The sequence below is a fragment of the Herpailurus yagouaroundi genome, unplaced genomic scaffold (genome assembly GCF_014898765.1).
Source record: "Herpailurus yagouaroundi ecotype Mexico unplaced genomic scaffold, PumYag 438, whole genome shotgun sequence".
Taxonomy (NCBI): domain Eukaryota; kingdom Metazoa; phylum Chordata; class Mammalia; order Carnivora; family Felidae; genus Herpailurus; species Herpailurus yagouaroundi.
The window spans coordinates 1,110,100-1,127,054 of NW_024412655.1; the positions used below are offsets into that span (position 1 = coordinate 1,110,100).

The window sequence follows — 16,955 nt, forward strand, 5'->3', positions numbered from 1 at the left end:
GGGGGCGGGCGGTGCTCTGCCCCAAGGCTTTGCCTCTGACGGCGCTGCCCCTGGTTGTGATAGAGGTCACTGGGGGCAGGCGCTGGCCACCGCTGACCCAAGCGCTGGGGGACCCCCTTCTCGCCCTGCACCCTCCTTCCTGTGTTCTTCCACACACCTGGCCGGGCCGGCTCAAAAGCCTAAGATGAGGGTGCCTACAAGGGCCTGTGCTCTGCCCTTCCCTCCCTTCTTTCCCTTCCCTTCCTTGGGAGCCTGGGCGGAGAGCCACACTCACCACCCACACCGCCCACTCTGCGTGCCTGAGTTCCCCATCACACTCATGTCACTGCACCCTTTGGTGGCCCAGGCTGGGCGCCTTGCACCAGGGGCTGAGTCTGAGTCCCTGGTGGGGAACAGACACCAAGGGTGCCTTCTGTGCGAATAGAGTCCCTAGAATCCTGAGCCTGGGAGATACTGGGGGAAAGCTGTGGATCAGCTGTGTGAAGCCCCAGGGAGTGGGCAGAATGAGGTGAGGCCCCCACAGGCTGGGGCCAGCCGCTTCCCGTGTGACCACCCTGAAAGCCAGCACTCACCCGGACTGGAAGTCCTCTGGCTGGTCCATGGAGTCTGGCCCTTAGGACTGGCACTGAGGGGCAGGTGTGGGGATCAGAGAGGTTATTTCTCTCTCCCTAGGTTGATTAGAGCCGTGTTCTAGGGGAGCTGTCCAGCCCCACCCATGCCCCAGACCCGAGTGGCCTAGCTCAGCCAGCGCCCAGATGTCAGTCCACCAGTCACCAAGCTCCCAGACTCAGGCACTGGACGCACTCCCCCTTTAAGAGTTCTGCGTGCTGACCTTTGATTTTCCTCTAATCCTTGTTTCAGTTGGTGTTCTCTGAGAACCCATAGGGTGTGGCAGTGAGGCACAGCTGTGAGCAGGTACCTGCAGAGTAGGGTGGATGGTGTGAAGAAAGGGGCTGGCTCAGAACTAGGCCTTCAGCTTGGAGGCCTCAAGGTAGGTTAAATTCTGAAGGCAGGAGTGAGGAAGGGCTTCTTAGATGGAAGGGACACTGGGAACGAGGGAGGGACTTGCACAATGTTATCGGAAAGGAAGCTGTCATGGGGGAAAGGGAAGAGTTGTGTGGCTTCCCAAGCCTGGCTTGAGCAGGCTGATGAGAAGAGGTTTGGAGGTGAGGAGTGTGTGTGTGTGTGTCTGGGTCTGTCTATGTGGCCACTTTATACTGTGTTTGAGTGAGTGTATCTGTGGTCAGCTGAATAATAGGCCCCGAAGATATCAGGCCGTAACCCCCGGAATCTGTGAAGGTCCCCCTCACGTGCCAAAAGCAGCTTTGCAGATTGAACTCGGGGGCTAGAGATGGGAAGATCGTCCTGGGTTACCCAGGTGGGCTGTAAATGTCATCTCAGGTGTCACACGATAGAGGCGGAGGGAGACTTGGCCCAGGAGAAGGCAACGTGACTGTGAAGCGAGATGCTAGACTGCTGGCTTGGAAGTTGGAGGAAGACGCCATGAGCCTAGGAGCGCCAGGAACAGAGCACTGGAGGCTGGAAATGCGAGGTGAGGACACACCTTCTAGAGCCTCCACGGGAGTGTGGCTGAACCAACACGGGGAACTCAGCCCAGTGACACTGATTTTGGACTTCTGAACTCTGGAGCTGGGAGAGAATAAATGTGTGTTGTTTTAAGCCACCAACTTTGTAGTATCTTGTTAGAGCAGTCATAGAAAATGAACACAGTATCTCTCTGAGCATTTCTGTGAAACTGTCTGCAAGAACAGGTGTTCTGGAATATTCACTGCCTTCTACCCATTGTTTTTAAATAAAAAAATTTTTTAATGTTTATTTATTTCTGGTGGGGGGGGAGAGAGAGAGAGAGAGAGAGGCAGAGGGCAAGTGGAGTGGGGTAGAGAGAGAGACAGAATCTGAAACGGGCTCCAGGCTCTGAGCTGTCAGCACAGAGCCTGACGCAAGGCTTGAACTCAAGAACCACAAGATCACGACCTGAATCGAAGTCAGACACGTAACCAACCAAGCCACGCTTTAAAAAAAAATTTTTTTTAATGTTTATTTGCCGTAAGCCATCCCTGTGTTCAGTCCTGCTTCCACAGGAGCTTTGAGAGCTGCTCCCTGGGGAGAGAGCCCAGAGTCCTGGGAGCCTCTATTGCCCTGCCGCCTCCACCAGGAGGGGACCCACGGAGGCGCCCATTTAGCCCTAACTTTTTTTTTTTTTTTTTTTTGTATATTTAAGACAAATAGATCCCACGTCTCCATGAGGAGGGCTCAGGCTTTCAGAGGTATGGATCTGTTTAGCCACACTCACATCTACCCCAGGTAACCCCCTCCCTCTCTTCTACTCCCTGAATCCCCCCCTTGACTGCCCTCCACACCAGGCAGCTGCCTGGACAGGGCGAGGTTGGCAGCAGAGAGGCTGGAGGGGCTGCCGCCAGCACACGAGGGTGGCACTTTGTGCTTTTAAAGGATGTTTGTGAACATGAATACATCTCACTGTTCCCACAGAGCCAGAGAGGTGGGGCCGGTGTCCAGGCCTTCTGTGTTGAAGCAGCCTCAACCAGGTCCAGCCCAAAGCAGGGACAAGACCCTCACTCCGGACCATGGTGTGGGTAACACCCAGCAAAGCAGAGGAGTGGACTGGGTGTCTCCTGGGGGTCAGGGTCCTGGGAACAAGCCCTTAGCAGAGTTCGGCCTCAGCTCTGGGAGAGGTTGGGGTGTGTGTGTGTGTGTGTGTGTGTGTGTGTGTGTGTGTGACTGTCGTGAGTTCTGTATGGGGTCCCAGCTCCCTTGACCTGCGGGCTGCTGACTTAGCTTCTGCAGTGTGCTGGGATTCTGCACAGGCAAAACAGCAGCAGGTGTGGGCGTGTCCCGGCCTGTGGACAGACTGCGGGCCCCGCACAGCTCGGTGGGCATTGCAGGGCCCTGAGTTGCAGCCTCACTGGCAAAGACCCCAGTGCGCCCCCCGTGGACGCCTCACTGAGCCCCACTCCAACCCTGAGGCACTGCATACACGTTCCTCCAGGCAGAGAGAGATGTCCCACATCGGCCCATGCTGTGTTTCCCCTAAATGCACATTCATTTTCCTCTCCACAGTATAATTTCTCAAAAGCAAGTTCTCTACAACTGCACTATCTCCTTTTCATTATTACTTCAGACAGAAAGTGTCACCATCAAGAGCACAATCTCCTAGCCAGACTGTCGGGATCAAATCCTGCTTCCACCATCCCATAGCTGGGTGACCTTGGATGCTACGTAACCTCTCTGTGCTTCCGTTTCCTCATCTGTAGAATGGCATGGTAAAGGCACGTCAGTGCTGAGGGCAGAGAGGAGAAAGCCTAGCCCATTCTAGGCACTGGCTATCACCACCTCTCGAGTTCTGTGGAAGGCCCCTCACAGTTTTCTGTGTCACCAAGAACATCCCAATTTCTAAATCCACTCCAGTTCTGACCGTGAACTCTTCCTTGAAAGGCATGCTCTTTTCCTTTTGTCAGAGGAACTGAGGGGGCATGTCAGACAGAGGGAGGGTGTGCATCTGCCATAACCAGCATGGGAAGGGCCCTGAGGCCGCTGATTTGGGGATGTCAAGGTCATCCCCATACCCTAAGATGGACCCTCCGTGAGTGCACTCTGTACCCCATAAACTCTCAGCCGCTGCTGATAACAGCCCTGGAAAAAGCTTTGATGATGGGAGCCGGTATCAGGGAGCCTTGCCACGAACTGAGCCACGGAAGTATGGGGATGAGGAGGGGACATTGGGAGCAGGTGTACGGGTGCAGATGGGGGGTGGAGAAGGCCAAGAGAGAAAGGGAGAAGCAGGTGAGAAAAGGAGATACAGGTGGCAGCGTGGCCAGCAGTGATACTGGACTTGTGTCACCCCAGCTTCAGCTGCTGAGCAGGGCCACTCCCAAGGGCACAAGTTTTGAAATCTTGAACAAGTAATTAAGACTGCATTGTGAAATTCCTCAAAGGTCTCTCGCACAGGGATCTTGCCACCCAGGAAACCTTTGATCATTTCTTCCTCACTCCCGCATTTTGTCCTCACGGCAGCTGCGAACGAGGTCTCTCAGGAGTTGCCCACACTGCCCACTCCTTCTTCGGGGCCTCCTGTCCCCTTAGTTCTCCTGCCTTTGAAAAGCCTCGCTCTAGAGCACTGGTGCCCTCAGCAGAATGCTTCCTCCTTCCCTGTTCTCAGCATTCCCCTTCATATCTTGACCTCAGAGAAAGAACCATTTCTGGAGGAATGGGTAAGATGAGGGAAAAATGAACCTACAGCTGACCCCCTCCTCGTGTGCCAACAAATTAGATAACTTGGATGAAATGGACAGATTCTTAGAAAGTCACAAACACACTGACTCAAAAGAAACAATCTGAGTAGATCTACAAGAAGTAAAGAGATTGAATTAATAATATAGAAAAATTCCCATGAAGAGAAGGCCAGGCCCAGATGGCATCACTAACGATTCTGTCAAATATTTAAAGCATTACTAACACTCCTTCACAAACCCTGACAAAACATGTAAATGAAAAGAATATCCCTCCCCCCCAATAAATAAAATAAGGAAAAGAAAAGAATACCTCCCAATCCATCCTGTGAGGCCATACTACTCTGATACCAAACCAGGCAAACACATCGCAAGAAGACTAAAAGACCAATATCCCTGATAAATATAGACACAAAAAAATCTCCCAACAAACTCCTAGCAAATAGAACCATCAATGTATAAAAATAATTATAAACCATGGCCAAGCGGAACTTATCCCAGTAGTGTAAGGTTGTCTTGACATTCCAAAGTCAATTAGTGTAACAGGGGAGTCCTCTCTGTACCCACCCAATAGGAGCTGGCCAGGCAGCCTGGATGGTTCTCACTCCCCTTTTGTCTGATGAGGGTTCTCATTGCAGTGAGTCTGTTCCTTTTATACCCTTGGATGCTGGGGGTTCTGGCGGTGGATGTCCTGTCTCTTAGCCTTCAGAAGGTCTGGTGGCTACGAGCTCAAGACCAAGGAGTCAGCAGGGCTGGTTTCTTCTAAGGCATTTCTCTCAGACTTGTAGGTGGTTGTAGGTGGTGGTCTTCTTCCAGGGTGTTCACATGGTCTCCCATGTGCAAAATCCAATACAGATTTTAATACATCCTCACCTACTGAGGGAAGGAAGATATCCAGCCCCAGCCCTCTCTAGCCTTCCTGTCTCACTCAAAGAAGAATTTTGAAAGAAGGCAGAGGGGAAGAAAACACTCACCTTACCAAAAGAAGAACAAAGGTATGAATTACATCAGATCTCTCTTAGAAATCATGCAAGCAAGAGGAGAGTGGAATGAAATATTTAAATTGTTGAAAGAAAAAAAAATCCACCTACCTAGAATTCTGTATCCAGTGACATTATATTTCAAAAGTGAGGGAGAAATAAAGACTTTCTCATATAAACAAAAATTGTGGAAATTTGTCACCAGAAGACCAGCCTTGAAAGAAATGTTAATAGAAGTTCTTTAGAGAGAAGAAAAAGGACATGGGTCACAATTCAGCTCTACATAAAGAAATGAAGACGATTGGTGAAGGGACAAATGAAGGTAAAATAAAATATTTTATTTTTCTTATACTTAACTGATCTATCAGTTTATTCAGGATAACAATAGCAATATATCGGATGAATATAGCTCTTGAGTAAGGGAAATGTGTGATGGCAATGTTATAGGGGATGGGGGTGGGTCGGAATTAGGGATACCCTGTTGTAAGATACTTGCACTACTGAAGTGGTATTGTGAAAATATATGAGAGCAGATTTAGATTAATTGTAAAGGTAAATTGCAAAGTCTAGGGCCACCACAAACGCATTTTAAAAGAGTATAATTGATATGCTAAAGGAAGAGAAAAATCAGAATAATATAAAAATACTCAAAACCTGAGAAGCCAGAAAGAGAGTGGAAGGAAAAAAGAACAAGAAAGAGAGACAAAGGCATCAAAATAGCAGACAGTCACAAATATGGTAAATACGAATTCAACTATATCAATAATCAGTTTAAATGTAAATGACCTAAATGCCTATTAAAAGAGAGACTATCAGAGTAGATAAAAAACATGACCCAACCCTGTGTTGTCCACAAAAAGCCCACATTAAATATAAAGACACAGATAGGTTAAAAGTAAAGGGAAAGAGAAAGGCACACCAGGCTAACACTAATCAAAAGGAAACTGGGTGGGTGAAGGTGGCCAAAGGTACAAATTTCCAGTTATGAGATAAACAAGCACTAGGGGTATAATGTACAACATGGTGACTGCCACGAACACTTCTGGATGGCATATATAAAAAATGGTGAGAATAAATCCCTAAAAGATCCATCACAAAGAAAAAGGTTTCTTTTCTTTTTTCTTTTCTTTTCTTTTCCTTTTTTCTTTTCTTTTCTCTTTTCTTTCTTTCCTTTTCCCCCCCTTATTTTGTATGTACGTGAGATGACGGATCTTAACTAAACTTATGTGGTGATCATTTCACAATATATGTAAATCAAATATTATGCTGTACACCTTAAACATACAGTTTGTAAGTGTGTCAGTTATATCTCAATAAAACAGAGAAAACTGGAGTTTTATTAACCTAAGACAAAGCAGATTTTAGGACAAGGAAAATCATCAGAGGTAAAGAGGGACATACATAATGATAAAAGGGTTAATTCTCCAAGTAAACATAGCAATCCTTGATGGGTAGGCACCTAACAAGAGTGTCAGATACCTGAGGAAGAAACTAATGAATTTCAGGAGAAATAGATGAATCCAGTTTTACATTTGGAAACTTCAACACCCCTCTCTCAGAAATGGACAGACCCATAGTTGGACTCAACACCATCAATCAACTGGATATAGTAGACATCTATTGACTGCTTCCACCACCACCACCAGAACACACATTCTCCTCAAGCTCATGTGAAACATTCATCAAGATAGACCACATTCTGGGCCATAAAACATACCTTAACGGAATTAAAATAGCAATCAATAACAGAAATTTATCCATCAAATCTCCAAATATTTGGAAATTAAACAACACACTGCCCAATAACACAGTGGTCAAACAAGAAGTCTTAAGAGAGTGTTTAAAATATTGCTGCCTAAATGAAAATGAAAAAAAAACTTATTAAAATTTGCAAGATTCATCTAAATCCATGCTTAGAGGAAAATTTATAGCATTGCATGCATATATTAGAAAAGAAAAATGTTCCAAAATCAATAATATAAGCTGCTACCCTGAGAAAATAGAAAAAGAAAAGCAAATTAGATGCAAGGTAAGCAGAAAAAAAAAAAAAGAAATAGTAAAAATTAGAGCAGAAATCAATGAAACTGAAAGCAGGAAGTTAGTAGGAAAAAAAATCAAAGAATGAAAAGTTATTTCTTAGAAAAGGTCAATAAAACTCATAAGCCTCTAGTAAGACTAACCAAGAAGAAAAAGAGAGATAATGTACAAATTATTAATATCAGAAATAAAAATGGGCCATCACTACAGATCCTATGGACATTAAAAGGATAATAAAGGAATATTATGAACAACTCTATGCTCACAAATTTGCCACTTTAGATAACATGGATCAATTCCTTGAAAGACACAATATACCAGAACTCACACAAGGAGAAGTAGATAGTATGACTATGTGTGTATCTACTAAAAAAGTTGAATCGCAAATTAATAATGTTCCAAAACAGGAAGTGCAAGGCCCAGATGTGTTCACTGGTGATCTATTAAACATTTAAGGAGGAAATGATAACAGGTCTACAATCTCTTCCAGATGATACAAGCAGAGGGAATACTTCCTAGCCCATACTATGAAGCCAGCATTGTTTTAATACCAAGACCAGACAAAGACATTACAAAAAATATTTTTTTGAACAAATCTCTCATGGACATAGATGCAAACATCTTCAACTAAGTATTATCGAATTTAATCCAACATGTGTAAAATTAATTACACACCACAACCAAGTAAGATTTATCCACAGACGCAAGGCTGATTTAATATTAAAAAAATCAATTAGTGTAATCTATTACATCAACAGGCTAAGAAAGAAAAATCACATCATCATGTCACATCATCAAATACGGAAAAAATATCTGATAAAACCCAACACCAATTCACGAGAAAAAGTTTCAGCAAACTAGGAATACAGGGGAACTTCCTCACTTAATAAAAAAAGATCTGCCAAAAACCCTACCACTGATATCCTACTTAATGGTAAGAAAGCAGATGCTTTCCCTCTAAGACTGGGAATGAGACAAGGAAACTCTCTTTCACCCCTCCTAATCAACCAAGGAAGTCTTAGCTTATGCAATAAGACCACAAAAGAAAATAAGGGTATACAGATGGGGAAGGAAGAAATATACTCTTTTTTTTCCCCCACACATGACATTATTACGTAGAAAATTCCAAAGGTTAAAAAAACTCCTGGACCTAGTAAGCAATTATTGTTTGGTTTCAGGATGCAAGGCTAATATATATGAGTCACTTGCTTTCCTAAACACAGGCAATGAACAATTGGAATTTGAAATTAAAACATAACATTTACATTAGTAGCAAATAAGGTAAACTACTTAGGTATAAATCTAACAAAATATGTACAAGATCTGTATGAGTTGAAAGATTATGTGCACACAAAAGCTGCACACAGATGTTTATAGCATCTTTATTCATAATTGCCCAAACTTGGAAGTATTTGTTCTTCAATAGGTTAATGAATAAACAAACACTGGGACAGCCACACAATCGAGTGTTAATCAGTGATAAAAAGAAACAAGGTATCAAGCCATAAAAAGACATGGGGGAACCTTCAAGGGTATTTCTAAGTGAAAAAAGTCAGTCTGAAAAGGCTACATAGTATGACTTCAACTCTATGCCATTCTAGGAAAGGCAAAGCTATGGAGACAGTAAAAAGACCAGTGGTTGCCAGGAGTTGGGGGGAGGGAGGGATGAATAGGAGGGAACAGATTTTTATGGTACGTGACACTATCGTGGTAGACACATGACATTATGCATTTATCCAAACCCACAAAATCTTCAGCCAAGAGTGAACCATAGGGGCACCTGGGTGGCTCAGTCAGTTAAGCATCCGACTCTTGATTTTGGCTCAGGTCATGATCTCATGTTACAACATGGAGGTGCCTTGAAAACATGTTGCTCAGTGAAAGAATCCAGACACAAATGACAAGTATTGTATGATTCTACTTGTACGAAGTGTCCAGAACAGGCAAACCCACAGAGATAAGAAGTAGATTAGAGGTGGCCAAGGGTTAGGGGAGACTGGGAGTGACTGCTAATGGGTAAGGGGCTTCTTTTTGGAGCAATAGAATGTTCTAGAATGGACTGTGGTGATGCTTGCACAACTCTATGAATATACTAAAGACCACTGGATTATATACACGTTAAATGGGTGGATTTTATGGTATATAAATTATATGTCACTGAAGAAGTTTTAAAAACATTAATTCCAGTTTGCAACCTCATAAGGGGTCTTCTTAGTTTGGTGAGCACACGTGGTGTGGGTGAGCCTGGCTCTGTCTGGACCCCGTCAGCTCAGGGTGATGGATCCCAGCAAGGCCTGAGCAGTGAGTGGCAGGGCTGCCCCCTCCCACAGCCACCTTAAAGGACCATGTCACCCCAAGCCCATGGGAAGTGAGAAACATGAGGGCACGTCCCCTCCCTCCAAGGGGGAGGCCAGGGTTTGCACGTGTCACTGCCACTCACTCTCTGGGCCACTGTCTCGCGGGGCCACACTCAGCTATAGGGGAGTTTGGGCCATGTGCCCGGCCTAAATCTCATGACTGAACACAGTCCATCCTAAGTTTGTTCTCCCAAAAAGTTATGATTCCAACCCACTATTCCCCTCAACCTTGAGTGTAATCCAGGGACCGCTATGGCTCACGCTGGGTGAATTGCCTCCAGATGCAGCAGCTGGTCGTGCCGGTGCCGTGTTCCCTGGCTCAGGTGCAGGACGATTTCAGGTCGAGGTACCTCGGGTTATCTAAGTTAGGTTCAATTCTCCAAGAATCCCCTAACAAGACCCACATTCATCTGAATAGCCTCATGATTCAGGGCTCACACCCAGTCCAGAAACCATCAGTTCAGCCTGGAAGCCTCCAAGAAACAGTGTTGTTCCGTGTTTCAGCTTCTCCGGAGGAGCAACACAAGGGTTTATGCCCATCACTGAGCAACCTTTTTCTTGAAGAAACTCTTTGGGTAATTTCTCTCTCTGCCTGAAGTGCTAAGCTCAGGGCAGTAGCTGAAAATTCCCCTCTGGTCCTCTCTCCTCCACTCTCCTGTCCGAGGCCCCCAGAACCCGTTCTGTCCCGTTCACTTCTGCAGCCCCTCCCTGCCTCCTCTCACTGCCCCCTCCCCTGCATGCTGATACCCACACTCCTTCCCTGCTAGGTCTCTCTGTCCTTGGACTACATTTCTCTTGAGGGGCGGCACAGAAGCCCCAGCATCACCACACCTCCAGACGCCCCTCCCAGCAACCTTTCCGACACAATTGACCTCCTGGAGCCCCAAAGGGAGTCAGATGTGGCAGGCCCTGCCAGCTGCTGGCTCAAGACCCATTCTGCCCTTCTTCCCCACCAAAAGAGCCCCCACTTTGTGTGGGCGAGTCACAACAATGTGAATGTGCTTAGTGCCACTGAGCTGGGTGCTTGGAGTCGGTGAAGATGGTACTTTTTATGTTGTGTGTATTTTATCACAGTTTAGTAAGACAAAGAAAGTGAATGTATCTATAATCCGATTAATTATTAGCACATTCTCCCAGATGGGTCAGGAAACATGGTCTCCGTTGATCTGGGAAGGGCTGTTAGCAGGTCCTTGAGAATAGCAATGCTATCTCTCCTTGGCAGAATAGGGCCCATAAAATGTTATCAGGTTTTTTACGCACTGACCCTTACCACCTTCAGAGAGCAGGTGTCTGCCAGGTGCCTGCCCCCGGGGGGGGGGGCCCCCCCCCCCCATCAGAGCCTGGGCTGGTCAGAACCCTGGAATCCTCCCCAGGCCTAATTAATCATTGCCTTGCTGACAGCTAGTGGGCGCCTTCCACCAGCCTGGGGCTCCCAACCTTTGGCCACAGCACCCCCCTCGGGGAGGGAAAGGCAGCTTTCTACTCTTGCCTGGCTCCCAGTTTCCTGCTGATCTCTGCTGGCGGAGAGGTCTTGCCCTGGGGCCTTCTGTGGGCAGGGTTTGGTGGAGAGTGGAGGGTTATGGATGGGGTACAGCTTTCTTATGAAAGGTGGCCTGGACCCACAGTTCTAGGGGACAGACCCCACTTCGTTGCCTCACCAGAGGGATGAGAGGGGGTGCCCACCTTTGCCAAGAGAACAGGAGGCCTGGCAGAAGCAAAGAGCTGGGTGACCCCTGAAACATAGAGGCAAGAACCCCTTCCTTGAGAGCTTTCAAGGCTGCTGAGGCCATGGAGGAGGTAGACACAGGGAAGTTCCTGGGGCTTAGCTGCTGCACGTGGGGAGCCCACCCAAGGCCTAGCTCTTGGCCTCCTCCTATCGCAGACCCGGGAGGGGCCCCTGCCCCCACCTAAGGATCACATGCTGCCTGCGGTGAAGGGCGGATGGCTCACCCTCTCCTCTCCCACGACAAGACCCACGATGTGACTCGAGCAAGCACACAGCGGACAGAGGTAGAGCACTCTCTGCCTCCTCTGCTCAAATGACACTCCCCAGAGGCCACAGGCCCTTCCCAGCTACCACCCCCTGCCAGGAGGGTCTGGCTCTCCCAAGTCAGGGTCAGAATCTCAGGGAAAGGGGACATGTGCAGTTTGAAGAAGCTATGTCAACATTTCACCATGCTATTCATAACAGGGGAAAACCACCCATCTGGCAAACCCCAGAAAGTGAAGCTTGACATAACACTTGTGGCTTGTGGGGGCGAATGGCAGGGTCCTAGCTCCCCTAGGAGCTGTCTCTGCTCCCAGTTGACACCTGCCATGCATGACAGGGGCATGACAGGGGCATGTCTTCTCCTCAGGAGCTTGGTGGAGGTGGGGGACAGTCCCCAGAAGCCCTCCCCGAACCCTCAGCAGCCACCCTATAGCACAGCTGGGCCTGTCTGCTGTCCCACACCCACCTCCTTTCTTCTCTCTTCTCCCAAATAGCCCAGCTCTGAACTCGCGCATCACAGCACATCACCTGCCACCCTATTTCCAGGGTCCACTAATCTCAGGCCCTTCTCCTTTGCTTCTTTGACATTTTAACTGCTGGACCACTGTCTTCTCAAATTCACTCCTGTGTAGCTTTTGTTTCAAAGTCAATGCACACCATCTTTCCAGCGCCTTTTCCTCCACCATTTTGACCTCTCTTCCCACCGTCCCATCTTTGGCCCTCAGCCCTCAGGTCCCTGGTAACCTTCAGACGGAACCCACAGCTGCTCCCACAGTCCCTCCCCCCGCCCCCCCGCCTCCCAAAGGACCCCCCCCCCCCCCCCCCCCACCTTTTCACAACCCTCACAATACCCCCTATCCCCACGGCCCTCACACTGCCCTCTCCCCATCCCCAGGTGGCTCCTCCCAGCCCTGTCCCCACTGCCAGTTCACTCCCCATGGACTACTTCACCTACCAGGACCTCCCTGCCATGAATCCTATGCCACTGGCCCTTGCCCCTCGTGTTCCCCGCCCCCCACGCTCACACCCCACGACAGTCCTGGACCTCTTCTCCCATGGTTCTCATTTGGCAAAACTGTAACTGACCCCACGTCTGGCCAGTGCCACTGAGCACCGAGCAATTATTGAAAAGTAATCTAGTTTAAAGCTCTGATAGACCCACTCACCGTAGTGACCAGGAGCCTTGAGGGCCACAAAGCTCACTTCGTGGCTCACTGGCCCCTGGCTCCTCACCTGTGCTGACCCTGTGCACCTGCGACCCTCACCCGCTGCGGTGGTCACATCCCCACCTGCCCCAGGGCTGGGCTCCCGCAGCCTTTCTGACCCCCTTGCTCTTCTGGGCCACCCACTAGCAGGCAGATGCTCTGCTGATTCGCTCCTCCCCCTGCTGCAAACACCCCCCCTCCCCCGCACCCCACCTGCACCCCAGTCTCTAGGCGGAGCTTCTGTGTACCTCCCCACCACCTCCCCAGGCTCGCCCCCCTCCGGCTTTGTGCCCTCTCCCCTGGCTGCCCCTCCCCACTTTTACTCCTCAGACCCCCACCCAGACTCTTGCCTTTAAACCACCCCCCCCCCCCCGTGTTTCCGCCCAAACTCCACCCTCTCTCCTAAACTCCAACCTCAGCCCACCCCCGCGTCCCGCAATTTCAGTCGTGTCCCAAAGCGAATTCTGAGTCTTCCTCCCAAAGTGTGCTTCACCTGTAACCCTCGCCATCTCAGATGTTCCGGTCGCTGGGCCAGAGCCCCGGCTTCGCCCTGGACCCCTCTCAGTGTCCAACCCATCGTGACGTTCTGTCGGTTCCAGGACCCCCCCCCCCGCCCCCGCCCGACCCCCACGCTGCCCTTCCTAACTCCAGCGGCCTGTTGCCGGAGCCCCCGCACACCAGCCACAGTGGGCTCGTGAAAGCCCACGTGAGGTCACACCCTTCGGCGTGGTCCCCCACGTGCCCCAGAATGGAATCTACGGGCGCCTCCGCGGACCTGCGCGCTGCAGTCCCACCCGAGCGGGCCTCTCAGACGGGTGCGCGCCCCCCCCCCCCCCTGCTTCCTTCCGCCTTTGCTCAGGCGCCCGTTCTCAGTGACCAAACCCTGCCTGCGGGGCCGGCCCTGGTCACTGGCGCTGTCCCCCACGTGTCCCCCACAGACCACACCCCCCTCTAGCACGCCGCATCCCTCAGTACTGCTGCGATCACTCCCGTTCGTCGTCCCGCGTTGGGACGGTCCGTCCCGCGCACGCGTGCTGAGCGTCTGGAACGGGGCCCGACACGCTGTAGGCGCGCACGCCGCGTGTCCGAGCGCGGGGGCGCGCACGCCGTGGTTTCCAGCAGGCGGAGGCCGCGGTGGGGGGAGGGCTGCGGTCTACCGAGGTGGCGGCTGTCGCTTTCGCTTTCGCGGCTCGTCCGCGTGTGTCTGTGACCTGCAGCGCGGTCCTTCTCAGAGCTGATTAGTCCTCCGTTGCTGGGTGTGACTTGCTGGTATTTTCCCGAGAATTTTCGTGTGTATGTTCAAGGGAGAGGTTTGCCTGTGCTTTTTAAGTTTTTAAATCAATGTCCTTGTCGAGTTTGATGAACAAGGATGTGTTTGCTTCACTAACAAAAATGGTTTTTGCATTCTCTGGGAAAGTTTGTGCAAGGTTAGTACTATTTCTTTCCCAGAAGTTTGGCAAAATTCACCAGTGAATTCACAAGTGAGTTTTCCTTGCACGAGGGTTTAGGTAGAATTCACTGGTGAAGCCATTGGAACCTTAAAATTGTTCTTATTTTTCTTCTGTTGGTATGTTTCCTCGCTACTCACTGTGTTGAGAATTTTTATCTCAAGTGGGTGTTAAATTTTGTCAAGTGCTTTTTATGCATTTGTTGAGATAATCATATAACTTTTATCTTTCATTTTGTTAAAGTGGTGTACCATAACTGCTTATTTTGGGTGGTGAACCACCATGGCAGCCCTGGAATAAATCCCGCTTGGTCGTGGTATGTGGCCCTTTTAATGTATTGTCGACTGTGGTTTGCTAATATTTTCTTAGCATTTATGTTTTGAAGGATTTAGGCTTCTGTGTTCATCATTTTTCATTATGGAAATTGATTATTTGTGTCTTCTTTTGTCTTGAATAGTTATACCTGAATTGTTTTTGGCTTTGTTAACCCTCTCTTGTCCATTTATTTTTTTAGTCTTGTATATTTCTTTATTCCTTTTACTTTCTTGGAGCTTAATTTGCTATTTTTCCACCTAAATTATTGAGAGGAATTCTTAGATCATTGCTTTTCAGTTTTTCTCCTTTTCTTTTTTTATTTAAAAGTTTTTTTAAATGTTTACTTATTTTAGAGACAGTGAGACAGAGCACAAGTCGGGGAGGGGCAGAGAGAGCCGGAGACAGAATTGGAAGCAGGCTGCAGGCTCTGAATTTTCAGCACAGAGCCTGACATGGGGCTCGAACCCACGAACCATGAGATCGTGACCTGAGCTGAAGTTGGACACTCAACCAGCTGAGCCACCCAGGCGCCCCAGTTTTTCTCCCTTTCTAATGTATATATTTAAAACCATAAATTTCCTTCAAGGCATGAGTTAGCTACATCTCACAAGTTTTCATATACTGTATTTTCATTGTATTTTATTTTTCATTATTTTTTATTTTTAACGTTTTATTTATTTTTGAGACAGAGAGAGACAGAGCATGAACGGGGGAGGGGCAGAGAGAGAGGGAGACACAGAATCGGAAGCAGGCTCCAGGCTCTGAGCCATCAGCCCAGAGCCTGACGCGGGGCTCGAACTCACGGACCGCGAGATCGTGACCTGAGCTGAAGTCGGCCGCTTAATCGACTGAGCCACCCAGGCGCCCCTATTATTTATTTATTTATTAATTATTTTTTTTTTTCAACGTTTATTTATTTTTGGGATAGAGAGAGACAGAGCATGAACGGGGGAGGGGCAGAGAGAGAGGGAGACACAGAATCGGAAACAGGCTCCAGGCTCTGAGCCATCAGCCCAGAGCCTGACGCGGGGCTCGAACTCACGGACCGCGAGATCGTGACCTGGCTGAAGTCGGACTTCTTAACTGCTTAACCGACCGCGCCACCCAGGCGCCCCCCCATATTATTTATTTTTAAATGTGTTATTCATATATCCTTTTTTTCTTTATGTTTACTTTTTTATTTTTGACAGAGAGAGAGAAACAGAGCATGAGTGTGGGAGGGGCAGAGAGAGAGAGAGACCCAGAATCCAAAGCAGGCTCCAGGCTCCAAGCTGTCAGCACAGAGCCCGACGCAGGACTCGAACTCACGGACCGTGAGATCATGACCTGAGCTAAAGTCGGAGGCTTAACTAACTGAGCCACCAAGGTGTCCCTCTTTTCACCTTCCCTCCTCTCCCCTCCCCTCCCCTCCCTTTTCCCTTTTCCCTTTTCCCTTTCCTTTCAACCATTTAAAAATGTAAATAAACATTCTTTACTCACAGGAGATACCAGACTAAGATGTGGGCTGAGTTTTCTCAGGCCGTACATGGTTTGTCAGCCCTTGAGATGGCATGCAGTTTATTGCGCCCAGCTGGGCTCCTTTCCTCAGTGTGTGAGACTCGTCCATGCGGTAATGCGGCTTGGTAGTTTGTTCCTTTTCTGTTGCTGAGTAGTATCCCATTGTGATGTGATATGGTGTATGCTTTTTAACTTGCTTTATTCATTTAATAACCAATGTGTTTTGGACATCTTTCCATGCTGGTGTATGTAAATATCGTTCATTCTTTTCACTGTCATCATTGTAGAGATGACCACAAGTTATCTAACCAGTGCCCTGCTAATGAAAACTGGATTATTCCCATCTTCCCCTACTATGACATTGCTCTATGAAACAACCCGATGCATGAAAATGTGTACAGTCAGGTCAAGAGCTTATTCATGTCACTTCCACTCAGAATCATGTGGCCAACCCTAACAGCAGGAAGGGGTGGGAAATGTGCCGGGAGCCGATCCATCCAGCCTTCCTGATGGCACAGCCCGGGCAGCCGGCGGAAGGGCAACGCACAGCGACCCTCCGAATGGGAAGCTACTGGTATCCCTCCTCTTACTCATCATGGCCATCCCCATGGTCCAATTGGCACTGATGATGCAAAAGAAACCCATGGGGGCAAACTCGGGGATATTTTCTGGGGATGACCCCCAGGACAAAAAAGAAACCTTCTATCCAGCCAGTGCCACCCCGGCCTGCCCGTCCCCTACCTAAAGGAAGGATAGCCCCATATGTTTCCCAGCCAGGGAGGGGGGCACACGGGTTCGAAAGCCCCACTCCGGCAACAAAGCAATGTCTCTATGGCTATGAGTTGCTCCAACCCCTAG

At 48.6% G+C, this 16,955-nt stretch overlaps 1 long non-coding RNA gene across 1 annotated transcript; it reads left to right on the top strand.

Annotated features, from left to right (window-relative positions):
* Positions 1-36: 36 nt before the first annotated feature.
* LOC121022792 (uncharacterized) lies at positions 37-1,836 on the top strand. Its single transcript, XR_005787112.1, has 2 exons — positions 37-991; positions 1,402-1,836. It is a non-coding gene; the product is annotated as an uncharacterized LOC121022792 (long non-coding RNA).
* Positions 1,837-16,955: the final 15,119 nt, after the last annotated feature.